Source organism: Petromyzon marinus (genome assembly GCF_048934315.1).
Source record: "Petromyzon marinus isolate PM22_M1 ecotype Great Lakes invasive population chromosome 83 unlocalized genomic scaffold, UKy_Petmar_22M1.pri1.0 chr83_unloc.3, whole genome shotgun sequence".
In the NCBI taxonomy this organism is placed as follows: Eukaryota; Metazoa; Chordata; class Hyperoartia; order Petromyzontiformes; family Petromyzontidae; genus Petromyzon; species Petromyzon marinus.
In genome coordinates, this window is record NW_027422636.1 from 445,508 (window position 1) to 460,190 (window position 14,683).

A 14,683-nucleotide genomic window follows, 5' to 3' on the forward strand; every position below is an offset into this window, starting at 1 on the left:
CACACAACTACACCACACACACACACATCCCACACACACACACCCCACCCACACACACACACCCCACACACACACAACTACACCCCACACACACACAACTACACCCCACACACACACACAACTACACCCCCCAAACACACACAACTACACCCCACACACACACAACTACACCACACACACACACAACTACACCCCACACACACACACAACTACACCCCACACACACACAACTACACCACACACACACAACTACACCCCCCAAACACACACAACTACACCCCACACACACACAACTACACCCCACACACACACAACTACACCCCACACACACACAACTACACCCCACACACACACACACAACTACACCACACACACACACAACTACACCCCACACACACACAACTACACCCCACACACACACACACACAACTACACCCCACACACACACACACCCCACACACACAACTACACCCCCCACACACACACACAACTACACCCCACACACACACAACTATGCCCCCTATACACACACAACTACCCCCCCACACACACAACTACACCACACACACACACAACTACACCCCAAATACACACACAACTACAGCCCTATACACACACAACTACGCCCCCTATACACACACAACTACACCACACACACACACACAACTACACCCCACACACAACTACACCCCACACACACAACTACACCCCCGACACACACAACTACACCCCCCCATACACACAACTACACCACACACTACACCCCAAACATACACAACTACACCCCACACATAATGACACCCCACACACACACACACACACTCCCACACACAACTACACCCCCCCCCCCCCCACACACACACTCCCACACACAATACATCCTACAAACACAAAATACATCCTACACACACACATCCTACACACACACATCCTACACACACACACGCTACATCCCACACACTACACACACACACCACACACACTACATCCCACAGACACACGCACACTACACTACATACTGACACACCACACACACACTACACTCCACACACACTGACACACTACACACCACACACACACTCCCTCCACACACACTACACCCCATACGACAACCCAGCACTACACCACACACTACACAGAAACACTATACCCCACACACACACTACACACCACACCCCACACACACACACTACACCACACACTGACACTACACACCACACACACACTACACCACACACCACACACACTACACACCCTGCACACACACACTACACCATACACTGACACTACACACCAGACACACACACTACACCACACACACACTACACCACACACCCCGCACACACACACTACACCACACACTGACACTACACACCACACACACACTACACCACACACCCCGCACACACACACTACACCACACACTGACACTACACACCACACACACACACACTACACCCCACACACTAAACACCACACACTGACACACTACCACACCCCACACTGACACACTACACACCACACAAACTACACCCCACACACACCCCACACACCACACCGCACACACACCCACCCACAACATCCCGCTCACCACTCTCACGCAACAAGACGAACGCAGGACGCCCCCGCACACGGAGGAAGACAAAGGCGGAGGGGGGGGAGGAGCGAGGAGAGAGGAGGGATGGGATGAGAGGAGTTGTTGTTGTTTGATTTTGCCTTCTAGGGCTCCAGCCCAGCACAGCTGCTGCTACTGCTGCAGCTGCAGCCAGAGCAAGCGCACCACAAGTCACTCACTCACTCCATCAGAGGTCACTCACTCACTCCATCAGAGGTCACTCACTCACTCCATCAGAGGTTACTCACTCACTCCATCAGAGGTCACTCACTCACTCCTTCAGAGATTACTCACTCACTCCATCAGAGACCACTCACTCAGAGGTCACTCACTCCATCAGAGGTCACTCACTCACTCAGAGGTCACTCACTCACTCCATCAGAGGTCACTCACTCACTCCATCAGAGGTCACTCACTCACTCCTTCAGAGATTACTCACTCACTCCATCAGAGACCACTCACTCAGAGGTCACTCACTCCATCAGAGGTCACTCACTCACTCAGAGGTCACTCACTCACTCCATCAGAGGTCACTCACTCACTCCATCAGAGGTCACTCACTCACTCAGAGGTCACTCACTCACTCCATCAGAGGTCACTCACTCCATCAGAGGTCACTCACTCACTCCTTCAGAGATTACTCACTCACTCCATCAGAGACCACTCACTCCATCAGAGGTCACTCACTCACTCCATCAGAGGTCACTCACTCCATCAGAGGTCACTCACTCACTCACTCCATCAGAGGTCACTCACTCACTCCATCAGAGATTACTCACTCACTCCATCAGAAGTCACTCACTCCATCAGAGGTCACTCACTCAGAGGTCACTCACTCCATCAGAGGTCACTCACTCACTCCATCAGAGGTCACTCACTCACTCCATCAGAGGTCACTCACTCACTCCTTCAGAGATTACTCACTCACTCCATCAGAGACCACTCACTCCATCAGAGGTCACTCACTCACTCCATCAGAGGTCACTCGCTCCATCAGAGGTCACTCGCTCCATCAGAGGTCACTCACTCCATCAGAGGTCACTCACTCACTCCATAAGAGGTCACTCACTCACTCCATCAGATTACTCACTCACTCCATCAGAGGTCACTCACTCCATCAGAGGTCACTCACTCACTCCATAAGAGGTCACTCACTCACTCCATCAGAGATTACTCACTCACTCCATCAGAGGTCACTCACTCACTCCATCAGAGGTCACTCACTCACTCAGAGGTCACTCGCTCACTCCATCAGAGGTCACTCACTCCATAAGAGGTCACTCACTCCATCAGAGGTCACTCACTCACTCAGAGGTCACTCACTCCATCAGAGGTCACTCACTCCATCAGAGGTCACTCACTCACTCAGAGGTCACTCACTCCATCAGAGGTCACTCACTCACTCCATCAGAGGTCACTCACTCCATCAGAGGTCACTCACTCACTCCATCAGAGGTCACTCACTCCATCAGAGGTCACTCACTCACTCCATCAGAGATTACTCACTCCATCAGAGGTCACTCACTCCATCAGAGACCACTCACTCCATCAGAGGTCACTCACTCACTCAGAGGTCACTCACTCACTCCATCAGAGATTACTCACTCCATCAGAGGTCACTCACTCCATCAGAGGTCACTCACTCACTCCATCAGAGGTCACTCACTCAAAGGTCACTCACTCACTCCATCAGAGGTCACTCACTCCATCAGAGGTCACTCACTCCATCAGAGATCACTCACTCCATCAGAGATTACTCACTCCATCAGAGGTCACTCACTCACTCCATCAGAGGTCACTCACTTACTCCATCAGAGATTACTCACTCACTCCATCAGAGGTCACTCACTCACTCCATCAGAGGTCACTCACTCCATCAGAGGTCACTCACTCCATCAGAGGTCACTCGCTCCATCAGAGGTCACTCGCTCCATCAGAGGTCACTCACTCCATCAGAAGTCACTTGCTCCATCAGAGGTCACTCGCTCCATCAGAGGTCACTCACTCACTCCATCAGAGGTCACTCACTCACTCCATCAGAGGTCACTCACTCACTCCATCAGAGGTCACTCACTCCATCAGAGGTCACTCACTCCATCAGAGGTCACTCACTCCATCAGAGGTCACTCACTCCATCAGAGGTCACTCACTCACTCCATCAGAGGTCACTCACTCACTCCATCAGAGGGCACTCACTCAAAGGTCACTCACTCACTCCATCAGAGGTCACTCACTCACTCAGAGGTCACTCACTCCATCAGAGGTCACTCAATCACTCCATCAGAGGTCACTCGCTCCATCAGAGGTCACTCACTCCATCAGAGGTCACTCACTCACTCAGAGGTCACCCACTCACTCCATCAGAGGTCGCTCACTCAGATGTCACTCCATCAGAGGTCACTCACTCCATCAGAGGTCACCCACTCCATCAGAGGTCACTCACTCCATCAGAGGTCACTCACTCCATCAGAGGTCACTCACTCACTCCATCAGAGGGCACTCACTCACTCAGAGGTCACTCACTCCATCAGAGGTCACTCACTCCATCAGAGGTCACCGACTCCATCAGAGGTCACTCACTCACTCCAGAGGTCACTCACTCACTCAGAGGTCACTCGCTCACTCAGAGGTCACTCACTCGCTCCATAAGAGGTCACTCGCTCCATCAGAGGTCACTCCCTCCATCAGAGGTCACTTGCTCCATCAGAGGTCACTTGCCCCATCAGAGGTTACTTGCTCCATCAGAGGTCACCCGCTCACTCCATCAGAGGTCGCTCACTCAGATGTCACTCCATCAGAGGTCACTCACTCACTCAGAGGTCACTCGCTCCATCAGAGGTCACTCGCTCCATCAGAGGTCACCCGCTCCATCAGAGGTCACCCGCTCCATCAAAGGTCACCCGCTCCATCAGAGGTCACCCGCTCCATCAGAGGTCACTCGCTCCATCAGAGGTCACTCACTCACTCCATCAGAGGTCACTCACTCCATCAGAGGTCACTCACTCACTCCATCAGAGGTCACTCACTCCATCAGAGGTCACTCACTCACTCCATCAGAGGTCACTCACTCCATCAGAGGTCACTCACTCCATCAGAGGGCACTCACTCAAAGGTCACTCACTCACTCCATCAGAGGTCACTCACTCCATCAGATATTACTCACTCACTCCATCAGAGGTCACTCGCTCCATCAGTGGTCACTCGCTCCATCAGAGGTCACTCGCTCCATCAGAGGTCACTTGCTCCATCAGAGGTCACCCACTCACTCAGAGGTCACCCACTGACTCCATCAGAGGTCGCTCACTCAGATGTCACTCCATCAGAGGTCACCCGCTCCATCAGAGGTCACCCGGTCCATCAGAGGTCACCCACTCCATCAGAGGTCACTCGCTCCATCAGAGGTCACTCACTCCATCAGAGATCACTCACTCACTCCACCAGAGGTCACTTACTCCATCAGAGGTCACTCACTCCATCAGAGGTCACTCACTCCAGAGGTCACTCACTCCATCAGAGGTCACTCACTCACTCCATCAGAGGGCACTCACTCAAAGGTCACTCACTCCATCAGAGGTCACTCACTCACTCCATCAGAGGTCACTCACTCACTCCATCAGATATTACTCACTCACTCACTCAGAGGTCACTCACTCACTCAGAGGTCACTCGCTCCATCAGAGGTCACCCGCTCCATCAGAGGTCACTCGCTCCATCAGAGGTCACTCGCTCCATCAGAGGTCACCCACTCACTCAGAGGTCACCCACTCACTCCAGAGGTCGCTCACTTACTCCATCAGAGATTACTCACTCACTCCATCAGAGGTCACTCACTCACTCCATCAGAGGTCACTCACTCCATCAGAGGTCACTCACTCCATCAGAGGTCACTCACTCCATCAGAGATTACTCACTCCATCAGAGGTCACTCACTCCATCAGAGGTCACTCGCTCCATCAGAGGTCACTCGCTCCATCAGAGGTCACTCACTCCATCAGAGGTCACTCGCTCCATCAGAGGTCACTCACTCCATCAGAGGTCACTCACTCCATCAGAGGTCACTCACTCACTCACTCCATCAGAGGTCACTCACTCACTCCATCAGAGGGCACTCACTCAAAGGTCACTCACTCACTCCATCAGAGGTCACTCACTCACTCAGAGGTCACTCACTCCATCAGAGGTCACTCAATCACTCCATCAGAGGTCACTCGCTCCATCAGAGGTCACTCACTCCATCAGAGGTCACTCGCTCCATCAGAGGTCACTCACTCCATCAGAGGTCACTCACTCACTCAGAGGTCACCCACTCACTCCATCAGAGGTCACTCACTCACTCAGAGGTCACCCACTCACTCCATCAGAGGTCGCTCACTCAGATGTCACTCCATCAGAGGTCACTCGCTCCATCAGAGGTCACCCACTCCATCAGAGGTCACCCGTTCCATCAGAGGTCACCCGCTCCATCAGAGGTCACTTGCTCCATCAGAGGTCACTTGCTCCATCAGAGGTTACTTGCTCCATCAGAGGTCACCCACTCACTCCATCAGAGGTCGCTCACTCAGATGTCACTCCATCAGAGGTCACTCACTCCATCAGAGGTCACTCACTCACTCCATCAGAGGTCACTCACTCCATCAGAGGTCACTGACTCACTCCATCAGAGGTCACTCACTCCATCAGAGGTCACTCACTCTATCAGAGGGCACTCACTCAAAGGTCACTCACTCACTCCATCAGAGGTCACTCACTCCATCAGATATTACTCACTCACTCCATCAGAGGTCACTCGCTCCATCAGTGGTCACTCGCTCCATCAGAGGTCACTCGCTCCATCAGAGGTCACTTACTCCATCAGAGGTCACCCACTCACTCAGAGGTCACCCACTCACTCCATCAGAGGTCGCTCACTCAGATGTCACTCCATCAGAGGTCACCCGCTCCATCAGAGGTCACCCGGTCCATCCGAGGTCACCCACTCCATCAGAGGTCACTCGCTCCATCAGAGGTCACTCACTCCATCAGAGATCACTCACTCACTCCACCAGAGGTCACTCACTCCATCAGAGGTCACTCACTCCATCAGAGGTCACTCACTCCAGAGGTCACTCACTCCATCAGAGGTCACTCACTCACTCCATCAGAGGGCACTCACTCAAAGGTCACTCACTCCATCAGAGGTCACTCACTCACTCCATCAGAGGTCACTCACTCACTCCATCAGATATTACTCACTCACTCCATCAGAGGTCACTCACTCACTCAGAGGTCACTCGCTCACTCAGAGGTCACTCGCTCCATCAGAGGTCACTCGCTCCATCAGAGTTCACTTGCTCCATCAGAGGTCACCCACTCACTCAGAGGTCACCCACTCACTCCATCAGAGGTCGCTCACTCAGATGTCACTCCATCAGAGGTCACCCGCTCCATCAGAGGTCACCCGCTCCATCAGAGGTCACCCGCTCCATCAGAGGTCACCCGCTCCATTAAACTTCACTCACTCCATCAGAGGTCACTCCATCAGAGGTCACTCGCTCCATCAGAGGTCACTCACTCACTCCATCAGAGGTCACTCACTCATAGATAGATCGCTCACTCCTCGGGGAGACTCGGGGAGACTCACGGGAGACTCACGGAGACTCACGGGAGACTCACGGAGATTCACGGGAGACTCACGGGAGACTCGGGGAGCGTCACGGGAGACTCGGGGAGACTCGGGGAGACTCGCGGGAGACTCGCGGGAGACTCGCGGAGACTCGGGGAGACTCGGGGAGACTCGGGGAGACTCACGGGAGACTCGGGGAGACTCGCTCACTCCTCGGGGAGACTAACGGAGACTCGGGGAGACTCACGGAGACTCGGGGAGACTCGTGGAGACTCACAGGAGACTCGGGGAGACTCACGGGAGACTCGTGGAGCCTCGGGGAAACTCACGGAGACTCGGGGAGACTCGCGGGAGACTCGGGGAGACTCGCGGGAGACTCACGGAGACTCGCGGGAGACTCACGGAGACTCGCGGGAGACTCACGGGAGACTCACGGAGACTCGGGCAGACTCACGGGAGACTCACGGAGACTCACGGGAGACTCGTGGGAAACTCACGGGAGACTCACGGAGACTCACGGGAGACTCGTGGGAGACTCACGGGAGACTCGTGGGAGACTCACGGGAGACTCGTGGGAGACTCACGGAGACTCACGGAGACTCACGGGAGACTCGTGGGAGACTCACGGGAGACTCACGGGAGACTCACGGAGACTCGGGGAGACTCGGGGAGACTCGCGGGAGACTCACGGAGACTCACGGGAGACTCGTGGGAGACTCACGGGAGACTCACGGAGACTCGCGGGAGACTCACGGGAGACTCACGGGAGACTCACGGAGACTCGGGGACACTCACGGGAGACTCGGGGAGAGTCACGGGAGACTCACGGAGACTCACGGGAGACTCACGGGAGACTCACGGAGACTCGCGGGAGACTCACGGGAGACTCAAGGGAGACTCACGGGAGACTCACGGAGACTCACGGGAGACTCACGGAGAGTCACGGGAGACTAACGGAGACTCGCGGGAGAATCATGGGAGACTCACGGGAGACTCACGGAGACTCGGGGAGACTCACGGGAGACTCGTGGAGACTCACGGGAGACTCACGGAGACTCGGGGAAACTCACGGGAGACTCACGGGAGACTCGTGGGAGAGTCACGGGAGACTCGGGGAGACTCACGGAGACTCACGGGAGACTCACAGAGACTCACGGAGACTCACGGGAGACTCACGGAGACTCGGGCAGACTCACGGGAGACTCACGGAGACTCACGGGAGACTCGTGGGAGACTCACGGAGACTCACGGGAGACTCACGGGAGACTCACGGGAGACTCGCGGGAGACTCACGGGAGACTCACGGGAGACTCGGGGAGGCTCGCGGGAGACTCACGGAGACTCACGGGAGACTCGTGGGAGACTCACGGGAGTCTCACGGAGACTCGGGGACACTCACGGGAGACTCGGGGAGAGTCACGGGAGACTCACGGAGACTCACGGGAGACTCACGGGAGACTCACGGAGACTCGCGGGAGACTCACGGGAGACTCGCGGGAGACTCACGGGAGACTCACGGAGACTCACGGGAGACTCACGGAGAGTCACGGGAGACTAACGGAGACTCGCGGGAGAATCACGGGAGACTCACGGGAGACTCACGGAGACTCGGGGAGACTCACGGGAGACTCGTGGAGACTCACGGGAGACTCACGGAGACTCGGGGAGACTCACGGGAGACTCACGGGAGACTCGTGGGAGAGTCACGGGAGACTCGGGGAGACTCACGGAGACTCACGGGAGACTCACAGAGACTCACGGAGACTCACGGAGACTCGCGGAGACTCGGGGAGACTCACGGGAGACTCACGGAGACTCACGGGAGACTCACAGAGACTCGGGGAGACTCACGGGAGACTCGGGGAGACTCACGGGAGACTCACGGAGACTCGGGGAGACTCACGGGAGACTCGCGGGAGAGTCACGGGAGACTCACGGGAGACTCACGGGAGACTCCTGGGAGACTCACGGAGACTCGTGGGAGACTCGTGAGAGACTCGTGGGAGACCGGGTCACGGGGTCGGAACGCTGATCGTGTCTCTCGGCCTTGGCGGGGCGGGAGGGGGGGCGGGAAATGTCGGGTTCGTTTCGCGTGGAGGGATTAGCGGAGCGCTCACCCCCCAAACCCCCCACGTCTAATGAAGGGGGGGGGGGAGGAGGAGGGGTGGAGACACGCAAAGCCAAATCTCACCCCGGCCACCACCACCAGCAACAACAACAACAACAACCACCGCCATTCTCCACTGGAGAGGAGACGGAGTGACGTGGTACGGGAGGGACGTGGAGGCTGAGTGGACTTGCCGCTGACTGGTACCAGCGGTGTCAAGATCGGCCTCTGTGGAGGAGGCTCGTGAAGGATGCTACTGGGCAGTTGGAGGCAGTTGCCCTCCAACAACAACGGAGGGCGGAGGAGCGACGCTCACAACAACGAGCGGAGCGCCGGGTGGCTAAAGCGCAGCGGGTTGGCACAGTTAGGGTGCATCGGCCGGTCATCTCGGTCAGTCGACCCGTGGCACCAGCTGGGTCCGCCCCGTGACCTGGCCAGCGGGCCGTTCGACATTCCTTCACGCGGTAGCCTCGACGTGCACCTGGCCTGGCACGGGCGCCGCGGTGACGTCGCCGCCGCCGTCGCCGCGGTGACGTCACCGCCGCCGCCGCCACCGCCACCGCCACCGCCACGAGGATTCTCCGAGGCAAAAAAAGAAAAGATTGAAACCGCGGGGCCTAAGAAGGGAGCCATTGTGACCACCACCACCACCACCACCACCCCCCACTCACTCACTCACAGCATGTGGTCTGTTGCCTGGGTCGCAGAACATTCAGCGTGGAGTGGGGGGGGGGGGCAAGGGGGGAGGGGGATGTGGGGGGGAGGGGGGGGGAGTCGTCACAAAGTGCAGGCAAAAGAGAGACCCCCACAGAGATCCATAGACACCCATAGACACCCATAGACACCCATAGAGACCCATAGAGACCCATAGACACCCATAGAGACCCATAGACACCCATAGAGACCCATAGACACCCATAGAGACCCATACTGAGATCCAGAGACACCCATAGAGACCCAGACTCATAGAGACCCCCACAGAGATCCATAGACACCCATAGAGACCCATACTCATAGACACTCACACAGAGATCCATAGACACTCAGAGACCCATACTGAGATCCATAGACACCCATAGAGACCCATACTGAGATCCAGAGACACCCATAGAGACCCATAGAGACCCAGACTCAGAGACTCACACAGAGATCCATGGACACCCATAGAGACCCAGACTCATAGAGACCCCCACAGAGATCCATAGACACCCATAGAGACCCATACTCATAGACACTCACACAGAGATCCATAGACACCCATAGAGACCCATACTCATAGACACTCACACAGAGATCCATAGACACCCATAGAGACCCAGACTCATAGAGACTCACACAGGAAATCCATAGACACCCATAGAGACCCAGACTCATAGAGACCCAGACTGAGATCCATAGACACCCATAGAGACCCAGACTCATAGAGACCCCCATAGAGATCCACAGACACCCATAGAGACCCAGACTCATAGAGACCCCCATAGAGATCCATAGACACCCATAGAGACCCAGACACATAGAGACCCTCACAGAGATCCATAGACACCCATAGAGACCTCCACAGGGATCCATAGACACCCATAGAGACCCAGACTCATAGACTCACACAGGAGATCCATAGACACCCATAGAGACCCATACTGAGATCCAGAGACACCCATAGAGACCCAGACACATAGAGCCCCCACAGAGATCCATAGACACCCATAGAGACCCAGACACATAGAGACCCTCACAGAGATCCATAGACACCCATAGAGACTCACACAGCGATCCATAGACACCCATAGAGACCCAGACTCATAGAGACCCACACAGAGATCCATGGACACCCATAGAGACCCATACTCATAGAGACTCACACAGAGATCCATAGACACCCATAGAGACCCATACTCATAGAGACTCACACAGAGATCCATAGACACCCATAGAGACTCAGACTCATAGAGACTCACACAGAGATCCATAGACACCCATAGAGACTCAGACTCATAGAGACTCACACAGAGATCCATAGACACCCATAGAGACCCAGACTCATAGAGACTCACACAGAGATCCATAGACACCCAGAGACCCAGACTCATAGAGACTCACACAGAGATCCATAGACACCCATAGAGACCCAAACTCATAGAGACTCACACAAAGATCCATAGACACCCATGGAGACCCAGACTCATAGAGACCCCACAGAGATCCATAGACACCCATAGAGACCCATACCGAGTTACGCCCACAGAGATCCATAGACACCCATAGAGACTCACACAGAGATCCATAGAGACCCATAGAGACCCAGACACATAGAGACCCTCACAGAGATCCATAGACACCCATAGAGACCCATACTGAGATACATAGACACCCATAGAGACCCAGACTCATAGAGACCCAGACTGAGATCCATAGACACCCATAGAGACCCAGACTCATAGAGACTCACACAGAGATCCATAAACACCCATAGAGACCCAGACTCATAGAGACACACAGGAGATCCATAGACACCCATAGAGCCCCCACAGAGATCCATAGACACCCATAGAGACTCACACAGCGATCCATAGACACCCATAGAGACCCAGACTCATAGAGACCCACACAGAGATCCATGGACACCCATAGAGACCCATACTCATAGAGACTCACAGAGATCCATAGACACCCATAGAGACCCAGACTCATAGAGACTCACACAGAGATCCATAGACACCCATAGAGACCAAGACTCATAGAGACTCACACAGGAGATCCACAGACACCCATAGAGCCCCCACAGAGATCCATAGACACCCATAGAGACTCACACAGCGATCCATAGACACCCATAGAGACCCAGACTCATAGAGACCCACACAGAGATCCATGGACACCCATAGAGACCCATACTCATAGAGACTCACACAGAGATCCATAGACACCCATAGAGACCCATACTCATAGAGACTCACACAGAGATCCATAGACACCCATAGAGACCCAGACTAATAGAGACCCAGACTGAGATCCATAGACACCCATAGAGACCCAGACTCATAGAGACTCACACAGAGATCCATAGACACCCATAGAGACCAAGACTCATAGAGACTCACACAGGAGATCCACAGACACCCATAGAGCCCCCACAGAGATCCATAGACACCCATAGAGACTCACACAGCGATCCATAGACACCCATAGAGACCCAGACTCATAGAGACCCACACAGAGATCCATGGACACCCATAGAGACCCATACTCATAGAGACTCACACAGAGATCCATAGACACCCATAGAGACCCATACTCATAGAGACTCACACAGAGATCCATAGACACCCATAGAGACTCAGACTCATAGAGACTCACACAGAGATCCATAGACACCCATAGAGACTCAGACTCATAGAGACTCACACAGAGATCCATAGACACCCATAGAGACTCAGACTCATAGAGACTCACACAGAGATACATAGACACCCATAGAGACCCAGACTCATAGAGACTCACACAGAGATCCATAGACACCCAGAGACCCAGACTCATAGAGACTCACACAGAGATCCATAGACACCCATAGAGACCCAAACTCAGAGACTCACACAAAGATCCATAGACACCCATGGAGACCCAGACTCATAGAGACCCCACAGAGATCCATAGACACCCATAGAGACCCATACCGAGAGACGCCCACAGAGATCCATAGACACCCATAGAAACCCAGACTCATAGAGACTAACACAGAGATCCATAGACAGCCAAAGAGACCCAGACTCATAGAGACTCACACAGAGATCCATAGACACCCATAGAGACCTATACTGATATCCATAGACACCCATAGAGACCTATACTCATAGCGACTCACACAGAGATCCAGACACCCATTGAGACCCATACTGATAGAGACTCACACAGAGATCCATAGACAGCCATAGAGACCCAGACTCATAGACTCACACAGAGATCCATAGACACCCATAGAGACCCAGACTCATAGAGACTCACACAGAGATCCACAGACACCCATAGAGACCCAGACTCAGAGACTCACACAGAGATCCATAGACACCCATAGAGACCCAGACTGAGAGACCCCACAGAGATCCAGACACCCATAGAGACCCAGACTCATAGAGACCCCACAGAGATCCATAGACACCCATAGAGACCCAGACTCATAGAGACTCACACAGATCCATAGAGACCCATAGAGACCCATACTCATAGAGACCCCCACAGAGATCCATAGACACCCATAGAGACCCAGACTCATAGAGACCCCAGAGATCCATAGACACCCATAGAGACCCATACTGAGAGACGCCCACAGAGATCCATAGACACCCATAGAGACCCATACTCAGACTCACACAGAGATCCATAGACACCCATAGAGACCCAGACTCAGGGACTCACACAGAGATCCACAGACACCCATAGAGACCCAGACTGAGAGACCCCACAGAGATCCAGACACCCATAGAGACCCAGACTCAGAGACTCACACAGAGATCCATAGACACCCAGACTGAGAGACCCCACAGAGATCCAGACACCCATAGAGACCCAGACTCATAGAGACCCCACAGAGATCCATAGACACCCATAGAGACCCAGACTCATAGAGACTCACACAGAGATCCATAGACACCCATAGAGACCCATACTGATAGAGACTCACACAGACCCAGAGACATCCAGGAACTCGTTACGATCCACAGAGACCCACAGATAACCACCACCATCATCATCATCATCACGTGAACGTTTCCAGCAGCAGCCAAGCAATCTAAACGCGTGGAGATGTCAACAATTCTAGATGTGGAGGGGAAAAAACTGAGGGCCCGGTGGCAAAGCAGAGAGAGGGAGAGAGGGAGAGAGACACACAGACTGCACATACACAGCAGACACCAGGGTTGGGATGGAACCCACGACCTCCCGTACACCAGGCGAGGTGGTCAACATCTCCAAGTCACAGAGAGAGAGAGAGACAGACTGCACATACACAGCAGACACCAGGGTTGGGATGGAACCCACGACCTCCCGTACACCAGGCGAGGTGGTCAACATCTCCAAGTCACAGAGAGAGAGAGAGAGACAGACTGCACATACACAGCAGACACCAGGGTTGGGATGGAACCCACGACCTCCCGTAGTCCAGGCGAGGTAATCAACATCTCCAAGTCACAGGGACGCAGACTCCGTATACACAGCAGGCACCAGGGTTGGGGTGGAACCCACGACTTCCCGTAGACCAGGCGAGGTAGTCAACATCTCCAAGTCACAGAGAGAGATGCAGACTGCACATACACAGCAGGCATCGTCAGGGTCTGGGATCGAACCCACGACTTCCTGTATACAG

At 54.3% G+C, this 14,683-nt stretch overlaps 1 protein-coding gene across 28 annotated transcripts in view; it reads right to left on the reverse strand.

The window, feature by feature from the left end:
* The window catches only part of LOC116936810 (gamma-adducin-like), a 145,534-nt gene that overhangs the window by 79,889 nt on the left and 50,962 nt on the right, over nucleotides 1-14,683 (reverse strand). The gene's annotated exons all lie outside the window — the stretch shown is intronic.